At 47.6% G+C, this 19,144-nt stretch overlaps 1 protein-coding gene across 4 annotated transcripts in view; it reads left to right on the plus strand.

Annotated features, from left to right (window-relative positions):
* The first annotated feature begins 216 nt into the window (after nucleotides 1-216).
* The window catches only part of nlgn2a (neuroligin 2a), a 99,313-nt gene continuing 80,385 nt past the window's right edge, over nucleotides 217-19,144 (plus strand). For all 4 annotated transcript variants that reach the window (XM_023843397.2, XM_023843400.2, XM_023843399.2 and 1 more), the window contains exon 1: nucleotides 217-1,273. The gene's annotated coding sequence lies outside the window, so the exon portion shown is untranslated. The remainder of the gene's footprint in view (nucleotides 1,274-19,144) is intronic.

The raw sequence follows: 19,144 nt of genomic DNA on the forward strand, positions 1-19,144 counted from the left end.
CAACAGGTGCATTGCAAGTCAGCATGCAGGAGGGCCTGAGAGATCTTTCAGATCGTTCAGATCTTTAAAAAAAACCGTAAGCAAGAAAAACTGGAACATCGCCAATGTCCCGTAGGTCAGAAGGTAGTGGCATCGTCATAAGATGGATAAAACCGGTTTGTATCGCTTTAACACCCTCTGACGTCAGCCTGATGCAGATCTGCCAGCTGAGAAAGACTTCATGGGGGGCGGAGGGGGGGATAGGAGGTGGAAAACAGTACGTTTTTTCGCTATATTGAAGCCGGGAAGCCAGTGGTACCCAATTTCCGCACAAGAGGGTTATGATCACCCTTATCAGGTGTAAAATGAGAGCGGGGAACGGTTAATGGGCGCGATCATAACAGTGAGCCAAGTTGCGTGTATTATTTATTATTTTATTAAGTATAAATGTAAAAATGCAACAACAGGTTAGATGGGTTGCTTTTTAATGGATCGTTTAGTGAAAGGCAGTTGCTACCAGGGACTTGTGCGCGCACACGCGCATTCCCGTTAGCGCGGGGAAAGGCGGTGGGGGGTGGTTGAGGGAGAGAGAGAGAGAGAGAGAGAGAGAGGCACAGCATCTTTCCGGAGCGGGGAGCCAGGAGAGGAGCGAACCTTCACAGCGGAGCTTTGAATGCGATCGACGCGGGTTCCCGATTCACACGCCGATGGAGCCGCAAAATGAGGCGATGATGGATCTATAGCCGGCAGCGATCTGATATTTGCTTCAAGAGCCTCGGACGGCGATAGCCCGACAAGACGGGAAAAGGGGAAAGATTAAGAGCTGGAGGAGACCGATCGGACGACATAAAATCCGCAACTGACGCGCTATTTTTGTGAATTAATTGAACTGAAAAGCAGAGGACGGTTCCCCGTTACATGTATTGACTTTATTTTTAATGCGCCGTACACACTTTCATCTGCCGTCATTTCATTTCTCTCCTTGCTCCTGCAGCCTGTTGTAAAATGTGGTGAGATCACGGTCTTACGGCCGGGATAGAGAGAGACGGGTGTTGTCGGAAAAAAGGGGGGAAGGAAAGAGGTCCTAGTGAATAAGCTCTTTAAAAAAGGGTCGCGGGAAGAACATGATTTGATGTGAATGCATAAGACGCGTTTGCACAGAGTACTGCTTTTTACGACGGAAGGGGATGGTGTAGAAACGGGCACAGTCCTGAAAAGCGGCGAAAGCAAAGGATATCTTTGAAAAAAATCTCAAAAGCAGTGCAAGCCTTGGTGGAAACCAGTGACTTTACGGGTAAGAATAATTTCCCCCTTTTTGCATATTGCAAGCTCAGTCGTGTTACGTTACATTTGCGGGCACGTATTTCACAATAACGCCTGTTTATCTGCGCGTAAGACCGTCGAAATATCAGTGTCTTGTGGACCTACGCCGCCGTGATGTATCTTTCCTTAATTGGCAGGTGCAGCAGTCCGACAGTGATCCATTTTGTCTTGGATATGGTGTTAAGAAGGAAACCGGGTGTTCGTTTGTCGCCACCGTGTTGTTCTTCACGGAGAAGGCTGTGCAGAAAAATATCTCAAGATTTTATTGACAGAGGAGTGCATCCCATATTTCTGTAATTAAGACCTAATCAGTATATGTTTTGCAGCTGGCTTGTTTTTGTATTCGCCTTGTAAGGTGTACCGATTGGGAAATGCACTTTCATTTTGGCAGTCGCTGTCGCCTTATTTAATAATTACCCCCGCATCCCTTGACAGTTAACAGTAGTGCTCTTGAATGCGCCGTTCTCCTCGCCATAGGGCTGTATTATAATCCGTGTCACGCTATCAATCCGTAATCTCGCATTGACTTTAGGTTGATTTCTGCTATTTATGGTTTACCTCAACACCGTGTGACAGAAAGTGGGGGGGGGATACATGTTGAGTTGCGAATTGAGTCCATCGGCTGCCCACAAATACACACAGACACACACACACTTACGCACATTGCAATCTGTTGTAATCCCACATAACTGTCACAGCCTTATACCCGCACATACCCTTCTTCACGCACATGCCGTGTATCGATCATCTCTGCGCCTCCGGCCCGCTCCTACCCTGCACAGGTGTGGCCACCCTAGCTGGTGCCTGCACGGGGGCCGGGGCACCTTTGTGTGCCCGACAAGCTGGGGGCCTTTCAGACTCCCCGGCACAGACAAGAAGACCTCTGTCCCCAGCTGAGGGACTGGAGCAGTACTCTGATCCCCAGCCTAGCCCGAGCACAGATGTGTGTGGCACTGTTCTGCTTGTCACGGTTAATACATGGGAAGTGCATTAAGGAGCTCCTAAACACACTAATATGCCGAATGGGGCCTCCATGTGTGCATCTGTGCTCCTGTATTCATTTTTAGGTGTCCTATATTTATGCGAGTTAATGTGCTGTTGTATATTTTCAGTATGTCTTTGGGGTGCGAGTGGTAGCGAGAGAAGCAGAAGCTGTTGCTTTTCTCTGCCATTATTTTTTTCTGGGAGTCATTGAATCTTTATTCAAGATTCTTGATTAAGATCAAGAAACAGAGAAGCATCTCCCATATAGCATAGTACCAATACCAATGTCAAATATGAAATTAAATAGGGAGAAAAAAACTGTATAAATATATCTATATGTTATATCCACACAGTGTGTGCACTGTGCACTGTGATCATGAGCAATTGGCGTAGTCAGTAAAATGAGATAGTTGTGTTGTTCAAGGTGCAGGTGCTGCAGTGCATACAATGCAAGAGACAAAGTTCAAGTTCCAGCCTGAATAACCATTTTTTGTTGAAGTTTGGTGGGTTTAGTGAATATATGTGTGTGTGTGTGTGTGTGTGTGTGTGTGTGTGGGGGGGGGGGGGGTGTACCTGGAAGGTATCTTTACTGGGATGCTGCTTTTGGCAGGTACCACTTGTCAGAAGAAGACGGTGTCAGACTTAGATGTTGCTGGGACTCCTGCTGTCTCACTTCAGTCGACTGTAGTCCTTCTCAGACTTCTGCAGAGCTCTCCGTTGCTGGCAGTCGTGACCTCACATGCGTTTACGAAATGGCTGGTGGGGTGGGGGAGACGTGCTTGTGGCTTGTCTGTGCCGTCCTCCCAAGGCCCATCCCTCTGCCTCCCTGGGTCTCTTGCGATCTTCACCATAAGGTGAACGTCGTCGGCTGGATCATCCATCAAGAACAAGGCAAAAAAAAACCCAAGATAAAACAGAATGTGAAATGGTGGTTTAATGGAGGCTGTCTGGCGTCTTCGCTCGCTGTCTGCAGGCTCTACGGGGCCAACTCTGTGCTTCATCCAAAACCTCTATGGTGGGCCGATTAAGCCAATGTCAGCAGTGGGCCTGGCAGCTCGCGATTCGGAGGTGGTTCGAGGTTTGATTTGACTCCATGCCAGGGGAGATTAATGAGAGCACAGGCAACAGAATCGGAGGGCACCTGTGTACATTTTGAACAAGTGTGGGCTTTGCTGACATCTGTGGGAACGAGCTTTGGAAAGCGGAAGGAAGAAGCCAGGAGATGGGGTCGTGCATTTCAGTCACTGACTCCTCCTGGGCATTATGAAGTGCAGCAGAAACGATGCATTTCTACTCCACATTTGTCTGCTGAGAGAACATATAGTCTGTAGTCGCAGATGACATGTTTTTCAAATAAATAAAAATAGCAGCAATCTCTGTGCTGCAGAAATGTTTTTTTTCCCAGTCATTTCAAGCCAAAATTTGACAAAACAGAGGATAGTTTTATTGCAGCACAATGAGTGGTCATTAATTACACAGAAATAATTTGTTAGTCCAAGAACGCCGTTTTTATGAAGGACGTAATTGTGGCTGGTGAGCTAGCTGAAGACTTATGAAACGGATGGTTAATACGTCATCTTGCTGATCTAATGGCCTTTGAGGTGCCAAGACATAGCATCCCAAGCTGACGGCTCATTGGCTGTGTTTTGAGAGCTGGATCCGCCACTACTTAACATCCGTGTTGCCTTGATGGAGGTATGCTTGTAGTGGGAGCAGGCAGGAAGGAGAGTGAAGGAACATGGAACATGGAGGGCTCTGGGGGTCAACCAGCAAGGGTCCCAGAATGTAACATGACAGGGACTGGCTGGGCGTGCTTCAGACTGCTAGTGAGACCACCCATTCCCTAAACCACACTGTTTACAGTATGAGTCTGTGTCAATCACTGCTTGAATCCTGTCATTTCAACTGTTGGTATCATTTTAAACAAGGGTTCTTTCTGGCTAACTGGGGGGGGGGGGGAGTCTTAATGGGGTGTAATAAGAAGAAATTAACCTAAAACCAGTGACTCTGGGTATGGCTGCCAGATCCTCAAAGAAAGGCCTTTTGCATTATTGAGTATCCATAACAGTTGGTGAGTCCAGTACAGGTGCTGGCGAATTATACATTCTTTTATCATTATTATTGTTATTATGGGAGTTAAGCTCTCACTTTGCATGGATGGCCGTTAACGCCATCGTTGAAGTCAAGGGGCAGATGTTTGCCTATGGGCGAGGGAGCCTCTCAAATGTATCAGATAAGCCAGGGTCTGGCAGTGTGCGCCTCAGGGTTCATGGGCTCTCAGCCAATCACGCGCTGCTGTCCCTCCCATCATTCTCGGCTCTTGCCGTGCGATTGGACCACTGGAGCAATGCCGACCCACCAGCTTCTGACCGTGATTGGCATTTGGAGAGATAGCACTTGTGTGATAGGTTCCTGCCCCTGCACCCCCCAATCTCTTTGTTCAGAAAACTGGTGGTAGGCAGTTCTGATCCGTGCCCCGCGATGGCTACGGAGATGATGGCCGGATGGGGGCTCACACATTGCCTGCACCTTGAGATGAAACGGGCTCTTCGACTTGGATCCAAACTCCAGGGAATATAAGAAAGAGGGAAGAAGAGAGAAGGGGAAAATAGCAGCTTGAGTAGTCAGCAGATTCCTTACTCTTCTGATGAAAATAAAGCCCATCTGGGGGGGAGAAAGCCATGATCACTTTTGCTGGAAAGCATTCAGAGCCATGGCTGCGGGGGTAGATAGGGGTAAATAAAGGGCTTTTTTTTTAATCAGGTGAACTGAAATTGATGGGAGAGAGGAATAAAGAAAGGGGGGGAACGCGACTGTCAGGGTGGGTCATCAGCTGCTGCTTTGTGCAGGTGAGACAGCGTCCAAGGTCAGAAAGCAGCTGACAAGTATCGTTCGGGGGGGGGGGGGGGTGGTACCCCTCACTTTACAGACATGAATTTACTGGATGACTGTTCCGAGTCACGCACATGCTCTGTTGAACGGTAACTGAGATGTTGCTGCTCAGCGGTCTGTCAAGGAGGTGACAGCCTACCCTGTAGAAGGGGGAGGCAATCATGTGACACGGGGGGTGGGCTGGAGGTCTGTCTGTCCAAGGAGGGCCATGTCTGAGGGGGGATCATGCAGGCAGGGTGTGGGTTGGTCTTCCTTAAGGGTCCCTGGGGGAGAGTGTAGCCATGGTGATGGTTTGATATGTTGAGTCAGACTTCAGGGAGTCGTTGGGGGGGTAGGTTGTGTGTGCAGGTTGACATGAAGCACTGTCATGCACTTCACACCCCTGTGTGGTTTGTGTGGGGGATTCTGCTTTCTTCCCTCTTAATTAACCCATTGATTGGGGGGGGGGTGTCTTGCTTCTTCAGAAGGTTTGATTTCCCATATTACAGCTTTTCCCATGATGCAGTAACTCTCGCATCTCTGACCTACTGAACCCGGTGGAGGTAGTGGAAGGCACAGGCACTGTGGACAAAATGGCTTTGTGTCAGGGACTGACCCACCACCTGCGCATCCTTCTGGTTTGTTGTCGGGCTGTTTTCCGAACTGACGGGGCCCAATTTCAAGTGCTGAAATGCACGTTGTGCCTGTTGATGCTTCCCGGACCCTTTTGCCGCCCCCTGCCATCTCGACAGGACCCCACCAAGTCTTGATGGAGCATGCCTACCATCTAACTGGAACAGAGTCGTCAATGTGTAACTGCTGGACTTGGCCAAAGACGAGGGTGATCTAAGTGCAGACATCAGGGGCGTGCGGCTGCCCCCCGTGGAATGTGGTGGTGTGCAAAAGCTGACGTCCATCACGCCGCTGGTCCTGGCACGCTGCCATTCAGGGAAGATCCATCTCTGAGGAATCATTCCCAACAGGGGCTCTGGCACCTGACTTTTCAAATTATATCCGGGTTGTTTGTCTCGTTGTTTCCTTTATGTGAAACCCACGGAAAGGGCCTTCCCTGGGGGGCACATAGGGGTTTGGGTGAACAAAATCAAGGCAATCTAACTGTGGATATGCTAACTGGTGTTCCAGTGAGTTCCAGCAGTACGATGAGTGATGGAACATTCAGTAGATTCTCATACAGCTATTGTGCTATGTTTCATTCTACCTTGAATGTACTGTCAATCCATTTCTCAGCTCATCCAGTTTTAATTAAAATATACTGTTTCTTTCACATATGATATCAGGCTATTGGAATACTTAAATACGTTTTTGTTGTGAATCAGGTGGAATTACTCTGCATGTTCCCCTGGTAGAAGGTTAAAAGGACCTCATTGAACTGGCTGAAGGAGACCCTAACACCGTCAGATAGGCCAGCTCAGATGGCATCCTTTCGCTCTTGGTAATGGGAGGGTGGTGGGACTCTGCCCCAACTGCCTTCCTCCTCTGTGTCCAGCATCAGCATATCCTTCAAAGGATAAGCACCCCCCTGCTACAGGACCCCCACCCCCAGATGGAAATGCAAATGAAAGGAAGGAGGAGGAGAAGAAGAAAAAGAGAGATAAAAGGAGCCTTGACAGCCAGGGCTTTTAATCAGTGAGAACGACGTCATGCACAGACACATGCATGGCACATGTTTGCATATACACACACGGCCTCAGCCACACGGTTACTGGGGACAGATTTCCTGGTTATCCAAGAGTTCGGAATCCAGGAGTGAGTGGCAGTAGGGCAGAGCATCTGTTAAGTTATTTTTGTTTCAAAATCTACTGTCTAATTTTAGTAATATTGCTTCCTGGGAGCTATATTGGAGTCATCTGTGTAAAGGTGAGAGGATTACCTGATGGGATGCATGCAGAAGGATATGTGAGAGACAGAGCACTCTTGGACTCTTCTAGAACCCCAAACCGTGGTTTCACCATCTCCGTGGGCCAATTCTGTGGCAAAATGGTTGCTTCAAAGACTCCAATCATATTTGTTCCCCGACCACACTGCTTCTTTGCCTCAGGAGCCGGATTTGATCTTGGAACTAGATCAGAAGACCTGGAAGGAGGGAGATTTCGATCAAATGGATTCTATGCGTTCTATTTAACCCAGGGGTGCCCAATCTTATCCGCAAAGGGCCGCTGTGTATGCGGGTTTTCACTGCGACTCCCTAATTAGATTACTAATTAGAGGACTGATTGGCTGAAGAGTCCTCACACCTGGGTTTGAACAGCTGACCTACAGGTTATCCCAAAAACCTGCATACACACCGGCCCTTTGCGGATAAGATTGGCCACTCCTGATTTAACCCATTCAAAAATCCATCCGCCCTTCTTCCAATCAATTATCCAACGCAAGGTGGGGGAGGGATAGGATTATTCCAGGTAGGGAAGGGCGCAAGGCATGGGACACCCTGCCTGGGATGCCAGTCCCCCATCATTATCAAACGTGATGGGTAATTTAGAGACACCAGTTCACTTAATTCCATGTCTTTAGACGAAGCGACTGGAACCTGGAGAGTCACTCTGAACCTGGCATTCCTCCAGCACGATGGACATGTGAAAGGCTGTCGTAGATGGGTTACCGAGGACACACCCCAGAAGAACAGTCACAAGGTTTCCTGGTAAATTTCCACGGGAGAATGGCAAGAAGATATTTGAGTACAGTCAGACCACGTTAAACTGACAGTCAGAAGACTATTACCCAGTATGTAGTGGAAGGAAGCAGTAGCTGTTGGCTGGTGCTGCTGGGTGGTGTAAGTTTTGAAGTACATGCTTCTGCCGTTGGTGTTTGGGGATTTCTTGGCGCTCTGTAGCCCGAGCTCCACCATGCTTGAAGTGTGCTCTACTGGGCAGGAGCTTTGAGGATACAGCTGCACTCTTTTTATGGCGAAAGTGAGAAGGTGAAATGGATGAAGTTTAGCAGACACAATGGGTGAAAGACCTCGAGTTACCTGATACAAGGACTTTTGTTTGACACCAGTTCCAAGCCTAACCCCAAAGCTGCTGATGGTTTACTTCATTAGGATTATTAGCATTAGTGTAATTAAAGTTAGCACTCGACTGTATTGCTAAAGCTTTGCCAAACGCGAAAGCTCGCCTAATTCCAATGGAGGACCTGTGCCATTCTTTACCACCAGATCTGAGCTTTGGGCCTTCAACCAATTGCACAATGAGGGCACTGATCAAGCTCTTCATTCATGGTTCATTTATGTGGTGGTGATGTGTGTGGGGCTGTACACTAAACCTGTGTAACCCTGAATGGATTATATTTTAAGTCAAACCCAGATAAGTACTATAGCCGTGACTCAGCAGTAACTGATCTTCAGGGTTCAGTGTGTTGAATTTTTTTTTTTATGTTTAGGGTGTCCCCTGCCTTGTAGCCTGTGATAACTGGGATAGGTTCCAGGGTACCTGTGACTTTGTACTGGATAAATGGATGGCAGTTCAGCTTCCCAGCTGTGTGTACACATTTACATTTTTGTGTTAAATACGTAGCTAATAGCTACTGTCTTCTTTGGTTATGCGCTGCATTCATTCATAAGTAAATATGACATACATTCCACAAAGTGGAAGATATTCTTTTTTAGGCCATTATTGTGGTAATTCTAATTAATTTCTCATATAAAATGTTTAAAGGCCAGCTGGCATTGTAAAGCCCTATATGGCAGGCATTTATAAGCTCTGTTCTGAGAGGCTGTCTTCTGTTTTTCCATGGTGTTTTGGTAATTCAGCAATATGATGAAACTGGGCAGGAGATGTCAGTGATGTAAGCCGGGGGGGACTTGGCGCACCCCATCTGCCCTGTAAGGGGTAACACTTTTGCTAATCCCTTCCCTCTCTGTTTGATCCCCTCAGCTTCTCAGAATCACACAGGATCATGTTCGCTCCATTCCTGGTCCGTCACCTCTCCAGCATCTTCTTTAACGTAATGCGCACCGATATTGGAGTTTCAGGGCAGGATTCCAGCTCCCAGAATTCTCTGGTGTTTCCTCAGCATTCTGCTGTGTATCTCTGACCACTGCCTCAAGCTCACTGGCTTCACCTCTTTCATTCAGCGTTCGAGGAATCTGTCTGGGTAACATGTTTATCAGGTTAAAAGTACTGTGAGGTAGCTCACGCTTTGCGCCCTTGGGGGCAGGGGCGCCCCCTGTTTCTTCGGGCCATTACACCCTCCACACACATCCACTTCTTCACCTCTGCTACCGTTGAGGCACCGGATTCCCAGAATGCCAAGCACACCCCCCCATTCTTTTTCAATGATTGGACGTGATTTATATAGCCAGAGAACTCCCGAAGCAACACCCACTATTCTCAGATTGAAAACGTCAGGCCGTAATTATTCCTGGAGATGTATTGACCTGGTGTGGGTCGCCCTGGACTCGGGCTTAAATCAGAAATGTTCTTCTCTGAGGGTGGCAGGGCTCTTTCAAGTATGCTTCGGGGGTCCACATTTAAAATACTTTCAGCTTTACAAGATTTAAAAAATAATAAATACTCTTTTCTTTCCTTCTCTAACATGCCATGTGGTAGATCAGAAAGTCCCTGCCCATTCTTCACCTCCTGCATTCCCCTCTTACCTTCATCATTCCTCCACTTATTTCCTCTGCCTCCGTCCGTCCACCCCTGAGGCACCTGCACATACGTATTATGCATCACGTGTCTAGGAATGGAGCTGGGGCAGTTTCTCCTCTTGACCACCAAGAGATGATCTTGTCTCCCTATGGGGCTGTACTTCCTGTAACTCATACCGATGGGAACTAAGTGGGATGCCATACAGTGGGATGAATATGGACTGAACTGGGCGTATTCTCAGATCCATGATCCTGATGGCTGAGGGGCTGGTCTATGAGTGAAGGCACCGGCTCTCTCCTTGTCCCCCTTGTGGTTATTCTTGTATGCAACGTTGTCAACTGAGGGTCAGTGGATGATGAGAATGGGGCACAGACTGTACACACCCCCAGTGCTTAGGAAAGGAGCTTCCTGATAGTTGCCTTCCAGCCTGGGGGTGTAGATCCTGACCTCGAGAAAATGTGAAGCGACACTCGTGAGTTGGGAGCCTGGGACACTGCTGGACCTTGATTGTGATGACAAATGGACTGAGTTGGTGAAACCCATAGGTGCCATCCTCCCTGGAGATGAGGCGTGGTAAATGATCCAAGCCAGGATAAATGAACCATCCCAGCCTCTGGCTATGTATCATATTGCATGTGTACCTGTGTGTTGGTAGGTCTATGTTTAGCTGAGCTATTTTGTTTTGGTTTGTACGCCATGGGAGCCGTGCATGACGCTAATGCTAGGGCTGGAGGCGTGGTGGATAACCACTGGCCCGTTAACTGAGTGCAGAGGATTCGGGTGGGAAATCCTCCCAGCATCCTGTGCTGCCTTTAATGTGTTTTCTTTTTTTGGGGGGGGGGGGGGGGTTCAGATCACCTCAACCAGCGTGTGATATATATCAGTTCAAGGGCTCTTCTTCTTTTAACATCGCTTGCACACCTGACATTCCTGCGAGACAAAATAAAAATCAAAGCCAGGGAGCAGTATGTCTCCCCTTCACTTGTGTCTATGCTGAATAATTTTTCTGATATTAGCCTTGGAGAACTCGCTCACTCTCTAGAACTCAACAAATTTATGTTCTTTGCATTTTATTGCTTATAAAGGCTAAAATAAATTGGGGAAAAATGCATTTTCGGTAAAACAAACAATAACGTCATAGCGATCATCTGATTTACAGGAGCACTTCCATGACTTGGATTAACGCAAAAAAGTGTGTGGTTTTGTATTGAACACGGACCAGAAATGAAGATCTTGCTGTTAGGGAGAAACTAAATGGTGAGCAAAGGAATGAGAAAACATGCAGTCGTCTGTGTTTGAGGTAGAGTTGGGCAATTAACTGATTTGGCTCATAGTAATCAAGTAGTCCACTTACAGTGTTCATTTTGGGTCTTTTTATACATAATATGGAAAATAAATAAAATTACAGCAATTAATTAGCTTTTATTTACTTGCCTATTTTCCTTGTGATAACCTGTCTGCTTCTGGCTAGCTACCTGAGGCTAATGTTGCATGCACAGAAAACATGACTTGAAAAAGAAAGTCATTTTCTCTCATTTACGAATATAGACTCATCAAAGTTTATGATAAACTGCCAAAAACGAGCCAATGAGATGCAGCAGTGACACTATGCTATATTTTATGTAGCCTATAATATTGTACTGTATTATAGTGTAGTTGAATTATACACAGTTCAGTAATTTAATTTGTACAGTACTGTAATATGAAAACAGCTGTACTGTATTTAGTCAATAAAATTGAGTAAATAGTGATGCTGTCTGTTTTATTACCTTATATACTTGTAATAAATATACAAATGTAAATTAGAGGGTAATCCGTCTGAGATATAAAGAAAAAATTAGGTTATATTATTATAATGATCATCCGCTTATAGTGATCAACTTCACACAATTTTTTTTTTTGTTTGAGAGAAATGCAAACATTATTTTCTCCTTTTTTAGGGAACTTGTTTTTACATTAGAACTGAAATGTGACCTTTTTTATAAGACGTTTTCAATTCAAGCAATTTGTGCTTTGATTAATATTATTATTTTTAAATCATAAAGATATACATACTTTCGTTAGATAAATATCCCTGCTTTAATAGTTGAGCATATTTACAGTACAAGCCTTTCCAATGAAATATGAGGGCAAAAAAACAAAAATAATTGCTCATTAATCGAAATCGAGGTAAAACGTTCAATTAATCGTGATATTGATTTGAGGTCGTGTCGCTCAGCCCTAGTTTGAGACGTGCGGGAAATGGAGCGTGTACCACTGGCTGTGGTTATGGATGTCTCCCCAGTCCTGTGGGGGCCCTTCAGAGAGCCAGGCGCAGCCCTTAATGAGCATGCAGCCCCTCCATGATGGGGAGGCCTCTCCACATGCTGTGTTTATCGTGGTCCCTGTATGCGTAGATCCTGTCATGGACTGGGGTCCTGTCTGGAGTCTCCCGCGCTCCCGCTCTCTACTGCCTAGCTTAGCATCAAGACTCGTCGTGATCTTGTACTGGATAAGTGGGTGAAGGATGGATGGATGTAGTACATTTTTTAACTTTTATTCTTTTATTTTGGTGGCAATGATTCAATGGATAATTTCCCCCTTGACATATATACATAGAAGCGGCAGTGCATTACACTGTCAAGTGTTTCTCTGCACTGTCTCCCTGGGACACGCACATGCATATTTTTAAACATCTTGTCGGAGCTGATTTTCTAAAAATATCTTTGCAACACTGAATTATTTAGAACTGGGGGGGTAGCATTTGGGGCAGGGGCGAGGGCTTAAATAAACTGTGCTTGCCCCCCCCCCCCACTCCCACCCTGTCCAGCTTATCAACCTGCACAGCATCTGCTGCTGGCTCGTGTGGCTCCATCACTTGCAGTGGGGAAGCTCCATCGGCACCACAAACAAACTCCCCCCCCCCCCTTCATCATCAAATCGGGGGGGCTCAGATCCCCCCCACCTTCTCCACTGAGCTGCTCCTGCTCTAGCAGGCCTGCATGACAGATGGCGGGAGGGTGAAGCAGCCTCCCAGATCAGTCATTTCACACGCCCTGCAGCTACCCGGAATCACATGTAACATGCTCCCAAGTCCACTGCGACTTTCACCCCCTCCCCTCAAATTAAAATAGCTGCTTCACTCCCTTCGCAGGGCTCCTACTTGAGCGGGGCTTGCCTTAATTAAGGTCCTATAGCGGCACAGAGCTGCCACTGACCGCTGACCGCGTTTTAATATGTAGGAATTAGCTAGCAAATGAGCGGCTGCAAGACATGTTTCTTTATTCCCCTTCAAACAGTGGAGTTGCGACCCAGAGCTGAAAGACGGTGCCGTCGGGGGCCAGTTTAATCTCCCCGGGGCATTGCTGTCGGTTTACAGAACCAGCCCACCAGAGACGGTCCGCAGGCCGCTTCGGTGAGGGAAACTAGGACGGCGGCACAATTAGCCTTGGAGATTTCCGGCATGACGGGAAGTCGCCCGCCAGGTGTTCTTTGTGGGCTGTCTCGCCACGTCTTGGACTCAACAGGGACATGGAACGGATCTGACTTTAAAACAGGCAGGATGATGGATGGGTGGCAGAGGGAATCGTGGCCGTGGGGTGAGTAGGGGCAAGAGGAGGATCATGAGGGCAGGGTCATGGGTTTGAATCCCTGATGAGGCCCCACAGTGGTTCCTTTTGGAGAAGTAATGGTGGCGAACCGGTGATGCCAGAGGCCGTGCTCATATGGTTTATCTGTCAGTAATGCAGCGCAGCCATTGAGGTAATGTAGCGGAGTTCTCTGGGGTTCCACCCTCAGGGTCCGTGTCATAGTGATAGCAGATGTGAAAGCGTGAATCCCCCCCATGATGCACCCTGGCAAATCTACAAATTATTTACCCTGCACCATACTGCGGGCTGTCCTCGGGGCCGGCGATCAATGCCGGAGCATGGAGAGGGGACGCGCACGTCTGGCGGACCCAAGACAGGAGCCTCACCTGTGTCTGCAGTTAACCACAATTAAATGGGTATCGATTTCCCAGCAGCCAGAAGGTGCTGGCGATTACAGGGGAGTCACTGCGGAGGCCCCGTCATTCTCACGCCCGCGCAGAGTGCCTGTCACTCCCTCGCCCCCCACACCCGGAGCCGCGTTTGCGCTGCCTGTGCCTGCTGTTAGCTTGGAAAGGGTCACGCTAACCTTGCAGCAGCTGGACACGCATGCAAATCCACCGTAGCCGTGTTCCACTGGCTAAGGCCAGCAGGGAGACTCTTGCAGCAGGCAGGCCGCCTCCGCTAGCCTGGAGATTAAGGGCGGGAAGTTAACCACGGCCACGCTGGGCCGATTTGGCTGGGATAGCCTGACACCTAACGGTCAGCCGCCGGTCAGGATCATCATTTCGGGTGCCCCATACACTAATACCCCCGATCCTCCACGGGAAGGCTGTGCAGTGCATCGCCCGCTGGGGGTGGGAGACACGGTGTGCATGACGCCAGAGCACAATGTAGAGCAACTCCGATACAGCTGCACATGCACGTCCGTGGCAAGGGTTACAATCAGCGGTGTTCAGCAGAGCATGCAGACTGAATTCCTCACGAAATAAAGCACTTTTTTCCCCCAGAAATGTTATAATAGAACTGGATGTAGGTAGAATAAATGACCGGCAATCTACTGTAAATGCAGTAAAAAAAGAGAAAGAAAGCTCAGCAGATTACAGGTAGCATGACTTCAGGACAAAAATCTTCAGGGAAGACCAATCTGAAGAAGGTGCAAGGAGAGAATGGGCTTCTACTACATGTAGTATTTCAGTGCTATCTATAATGTGTTATGGAATTACTGTTTCAGCATACGTCTGTGATTTGTGCATGAAATCAATGGAATCCAGTATTCTGCTATACTATACTATATATTTATCGTACTGTTTACTACTACCGATTCTGTCATATTTACTATACTTTCTTTCTTATGATGAGAACTACGCTTTAGTTTATCCTGAAAACAAAGATGGGCAGGCAGACACAACAACGCAAACGGAAACATTGTTTGGTACGTGGCCAGCGGATTCCTCCGTGAAAACTGGTAGAATCGGTACATAGATGGGCTCGGTCGGGGGGCGTTTTCCACTGCCGTGGATGTAATGGAAGACAGGACGCGTTCGCCAACTGTTCGGCTCGCGTCGCACGCCGTTCCCCGCGTCCTGGCGGAAAAAAGCCCCTCATCTCGGCGGCTGCCAGGAACATTGCCGCACCATATGCGTGGCTTTGCGAGAAGCCGCGCTCGCTGCAGCAGCCGCATAGGAAGCGGCCCGCCAAGCTGGGTGGCGCCATCGGCGGCGTTATGTAACCGCAGCGGGATCTCCGTCCTGCGCCTGCAGAGTCCCCCAGCACCTCACGACACGTGTGGGATTCTGACACGCATTCCTTCCCACCCGCCCTTCACATGAATATTCATCAGTCTACTTGCAGTCTGTACGCATTAAACCGGGCACATGTGTACTACTCAGGGTCTAAAGGATGACGGCGTAAATTCAGTAGGAGCTGTTTAAAAATACACTGACACATATTTATGGATGGAAGATTGTCTATTATGGATTTGATTGATTCATTATGGATTTCATAAACAGAGGTTCAGTACCTGTTCTGATGCATAGTGCTCAGATCTCTTTATCATTTATTTTCGTTTTGGTCCTCAACCTTCTTTGTAATCCATTCAGTCTTGTTATGAATTTTTAAATTTGCATAATCTTATTTACTTTGGTCACCTGTACAAGATGAATGAGCCACCCTGTCTGCTATCACAGAACGTCCAGGGCGGAGCCCAAAGCCTCTTCTAACTTTTTTTCCACACTTAGCATTGAAGTTCTCTGACCTGAGTATCGACGCTTCTTTCAAACCCACTGCCAGAGCTGCTGCTGTGTGGTGATCAGACCACAAGCAAGGTCACTCTTCCAAAGCCTCTGAAATTGTGTGCCAGTCATCAATATTCATGAGAATACAGAACTAGCTAAACCATGAAATGCATGATTTGCTATTAGAAACATAATATGCGGTTTCAGCCTGAATCCAATCCAAGTTCTTGCAGGCACATACCCTTGTTCAAACTCTTTAGGTCGAATGGTGAAAGCATGATTAACTTTCATTTTAAAGGATGGGGTCACGCATTTACTGATACGTTGTCTGTGTCTGTTCAGTCCTTTTTTATTGCACTCTAAATTGAACACCAGAGTTCTTTCTTGATTCATTTTGTTTTTTTTCCCTGTGAAAAACTCTTATGGGAATATCATTTAAGCTATTACTGTATATTGCTCTGTCCTATTACCTTGTTATCTAGCTTTCAACAATGTGCATGTCAAAAGATTAATGTTATTAATGAATATCTTGTTTCCAGAATAATATAATTCATGCTTTAAAACATTACCACTCCTGTAGGTACAGCCTGTTTTATTTTTATAGGTGAAAATTGCATCAAAATGAAACCCACACCCCTCATATTCTTCACATTTGTGCAGCTCTTTTATTGGAATAAAATAGACATGCAAGATTACAAGGCTCCAAAATGAACAAAGAAGGTGTTTTCATTATCCAAGGCTATTTTTGTCACTGGTTTTGTGTCCAGGAATGGAGGACAGTTTCTCGTTTTTATCAGACAATAACAGTAGATTGAGTCAGCCACCCGTGTGCCTGTGGACACTGTTGGTGCATCACGGAGAAGGGGGGCAGTGCCCTGGTTGGGGTCACACCTGGCTGGTTGAGGCACGTTGGGCAACGCCCAAGATGGGCGCCTGGCTGAGCTCACCATCCACCCCTCCAGGGTCCAGAGTACCTGGGGAGCACCTCAAGAAGTCTGGCTGGGGATGTGGCTCATGTCCCAGGAGGGGGGGGCATGTTATTAGCAGATATCCTGGGAGGTGTCATCCTGCCATATTAATGACATATCTTGTGTCATATTATAAGTCACTATGAGTAATACCATCCGTCAGCCATTGATTAATAAATGCCAGTAATATACTGTGATGGCCAGTAGGAGGCCCTCTGGCAACCTGCCACACGGCCGTCGCCCTGGAGGAGGAGCAGAGAGGAGATGATCCTCCTTTGTGAGGTCCGACCTGGCCTGTTCTGTTCTGTTCTGTTCTGTTCGACGTGGGCTCTGTGCGACAGACCAGCTCCACCCTGCGGCGTCAGGCTGAACACGTGCAGGTTGGGTGGGGGCAGCACTATATCTTCTGGTTGATTAGCACGATGCCCCACACGGGGGGCATGCGGTTGATTACAGGAGCCATCATCTGACGGTCGCATGTGGCGGCTGGCACGCTGTGAAGAGACAAGGTGAGGAAAGTTGCTCCTACAGGTTGTTTGGTAGCTGGTAGCATCTGATATGGTCTTTGCCACACCTTTCCAGAGCATCCTCCTAAGCGTCTGTCACAAATCAGGCCATACCTCAAGGCCTGAAGCACACTGGTACCTGTCTGCCCCCCCCCCCCCCCCAGAGGTTCGCTGAAACGCTCCATCTGCACTCTATCTCCTATTGTCACTCGTCCGCAGAGACTTCTACTTGGATAAAGGAGTCAATTTGTCAGGGATGTCAGAGGTGTTAACAAACAGCCACGTTCCGCACCATATGCCCGCATGTGTGCGTGGGTGTGCGTGCTTCTAACACCGCTTACACCCACACAGCCATGCTCGCACTCACACACACCCACACAGACACCTGATGCATGACACTGGCAGAGTTGACAAGCTGCCCCATCAGAGAGCGGTGAGGGTCAGAGGAGTTAATTATAAAGGGGTGGCTTGGCACCGGTGCCCGCGGTGCCGCGGCGATTAGCTCGCCAGCCGGGAACGGCCGCGCTCTCACCTCTCTGCACCCCGCCACCTTTGTGCGCGGGGCCTCTGTAACCCGCCGGCAATAACCACGCAGCCACGTTAATTAAGGCCTCGCAATTAACGCTTATTTCATTATTTATGCGCTAATTTGGTCAGGATGTGACTCTCTGAGAGATTGAAGGATAACGTTTCTCTCAAAAAGCCACATTACGGATTGTGTCCAGTGAGCTTTTAATTAAGGTGCATGTACAGCTCACTTTTTTGGAGGGGGGAGGGGATTCAAAGGGTAATAGAACTCAAGGTAAGTCCTAAAGAAGAAGAAAGCAGGGTGAGAGTCATCATGGAGGAAGGAGCCATAGAGGAAGCAGGGTGAGAGTCATCATGGAGGAAGGAGCCATAGAGGAAGCAGGGTGAGAGTCATCATGGAGGAAGGAGCCATAGAGAAAGCAGGGTGAGAGTCATCATGGAGGAAGGAGCCATAGAGGAAGCAGGGTGAGAGTCATCATGGAGGAAGGAGCCATAGAGGAAGCAGGGTGAGAGTCATCATGGAGGAAGGAGCCATAGAGGAAGCAGGGTGAGAGTCATCATGGAGGAAGGAGCCATAGAGGAAGCAGGGTGAGAGTCATCATGGAGGAAGGAGCCATAGAGGAAGCAGGGTGAGAGTCATCATGGAGGAAGGAGCCCTAGAGGAAGCAGGGTGAGAGTCATCATGGAGGAAGGAGCCATAGAGGAAGCAGGGTGAGAGTCATCATGGAGGAAGGAACCATAGAGGAAGCAGGATGAGAGTCATCATGGAGGAAGGAACCATAGAGGAAGCAGGGTGAGAGTCATCATGGAGGAAGGAACCATAGAGGAAGCAGGATGAGAGTCATCATGGAGGAAGGAGCCATAGAGGAAGCAGGGTGAGAGTCATCATGGAGGAAGGAGCCATAGAGAAAGCAGGATGAGAGTCATCATGGAGGAAGGAGCCATAGAGAAAGCAGATTTATACACTTCATTCTCGCCAACGAATATATGGGTGCTTGATGGCATGTAACCGCTCTTCTGTTACATGAGTCACAATAACACAGTCCAGAAAACAGAGCTTTTAGAGCAAAGGGCCGGTGTGTATGCGGGTTTTCGCTGCAACTCCCTAATTAGATTACAATTTAGAGGACTGATTTGCTGAAGGGTCCTCACACCTGGGTTTGGACAGCTGACCTACAGGTTATCCCAAAAACCTGCATACATACTTGCCCTTTGCGGATAAGGTTGCCTACCCCTGTTTAGAGTGTGACTCTGTGTCATTCGTCAGCGCAGATGCAACCAAATATCATCTCCTGATCTCATATGGAGCAACAATTTAAATGAAGATGGCTGCCAATGATTAGGACTGGATGTTAAGATTTAAAGGGGAAGCATAAATGTATGCAGCTGGCACTTCTGTCCGGGGATTATGCTGCTGGATTTACTGAAATTACAAATCGGGTCATACCATGAATTTTTCTATAAAGATTTTGTGTAATATTTTCTTTTTAACCTAAGATTGAATTCTTTTTTAATATCATATTCGGTGCTTTTATTAGAATGAAAATAGTAAGTTAATACAAATAATAGCAA

Source organism: Paramormyrops kingsleyae, chromosome 10, assembly GCF_048594095.1.
Source record: "Paramormyrops kingsleyae isolate MSU_618 chromosome 10, PKINGS_0.4, whole genome shotgun sequence".
Classification (NCBI taxonomy): Eukaryota; Metazoa; Chordata; class Actinopteri; order Osteoglossiformes; family Mormyridae; genus Paramormyrops; species Paramormyrops kingsleyae.